Source organism: Galeopterus variegatus, unplaced genomic scaffold (assembly GCF_000696425.1).
Source record: "Galeopterus variegatus unplaced genomic scaffold, G_variegatus-3.0.2 Scaffold2500, whole genome shotgun sequence".
NCBI lineage: Eukaryota > Metazoa > Chordata > Mammalia > Dermoptera > Cynocephalidae > Galeopterus > Galeopterus variegatus.
Window position 1 is genome coordinate 73957 of NW_007728611.1, and position 1457 is coordinate 75413.

Here is a 1457-nt window from a genome sequence, read left to right on the forward strand (position 1 = left end):
CAAATAATTTACTTTGCGGGAGTAAGCCTTCCAGTCCCAAGACGTGTTTCTTTACTTATTAGCCCTCAAAGCATCATACGTCTTCACTGTGCTCTGCGAGGATTCTTTTAGGCTAATCCTTTGCAGAGAGCTCTCGATAATTCTAGGAAAGTTACATGCCTTAGTTGCTGGAATAAATTACTAATTGACTTCAGAACCACCTTAATAGAAATAAGACGACTTTGTTAATGCTTTATCAAAAGCAGCGCTGTTAATTCTGATGAGGCTGAATGTTACTCTCCATGAAGGGGACAAGTGCCAGGGTGGTTGTTGCATTCTACAGACTGTATCCGGTATGAAGAAAATTTTAAACCATTATCCAATTTGATCTGACCAGAGAGGTCTCAAAATTTTATGACAAGGAATTTTCTTGATTAAAAATTTTAAGTACACAAGCATCTTTTAAATCATTTAAATAAAGAAAATTTAAGAGAAAATAGGGATTTTAAGAGATATGTCTGATAGAGTTCCAGTCAAGATGGCAGAATAGACGGTCCCCAGTGTCACTCTCTCACACAAATCAACCAATTTACAACTATAAAAATGTAACAACAGCCAAGTTGGGGCCACTGGAGCCCAGGGGAAGAGGAGGAGAGACCTATAGAGTTCATGAAGGTGGAGAAGCCACAAAAAAAGAAAGAAAAAACTGCTATGAGCATTTTGTGCCACAGCCACTTTAAGGTTGGAGCTGCTGAGCACATGGAGCAGGAGCCAGCAGAAGCCACGGCTGTGCCCTTCAGATGGAGTTGCTTGGAGGTGGCAAGGGAGAAGAGGGCTTGGTGGCCCCCGGGACAGGAAGACCACTAATAAGGTTCCCATGGACCCACCCAGGAGCAAGGAGCCAGAACAGCTGAAAAAGGGGAGCCATTCAGAGGCTGGTGAGTCATCGCAAGGGACTGGGGCAGGGCCCATCCCATGAGAATTGTTTGGAGCACAGGAGGTGGGAGAGACAGGCCCACCAGGAGAACACTGGGACACAGCAAGGAAAGCCAATCCAGCCCCCAATCAGCACAGGACCACTCAGAGGAGACTGATTGGGAATGCAGAATTGCATAGGGTGCAGTTTGATGAAAAGACTCAGGCCCAGATCAGAGTTTCTATACACCCAGGTGTACCTGGTCTCTGGAGAGCTGGAAGTACCTATAAGGTCAACCATTAAACCCTGAGCTGCACAAAAAGTCTTCCCTAGGGAAACAGCAGCAAAGCAGCAATTTAGCTCAACCATACAGCTCAAGTACTGGTTCCCACAGGAAGTTCCCTCGTTTTAGAAGTAAGCAAAGGACAAAAAATTAGTTCCAGCCCAGGCACACCACCAGCACCTCAGGGCACTGCCCGGGGACTCGGAGTATGGAGCTGGGGACCGGACCCCCCTCCCACAACCAGGCACACTGCCAGCACCAAGGAGCATGCCAAAAACA

At 46.7% G+C, this 1457-nt stretch overlaps 1 protein-coding gene across 2 annotated transcripts in view; it reads left to right on the top strand.

Annotated features, from left to right (window-relative positions):
- Nucleotides 1-1457, top strand: part of SETD7 (SET domain containing (lysine methyltransferase) 7) — a 65143-nt gene that overhangs the window by 30500 nt on the left and 33186 nt on the right. The gene's annotated exons all lie outside the window — the stretch shown is intronic.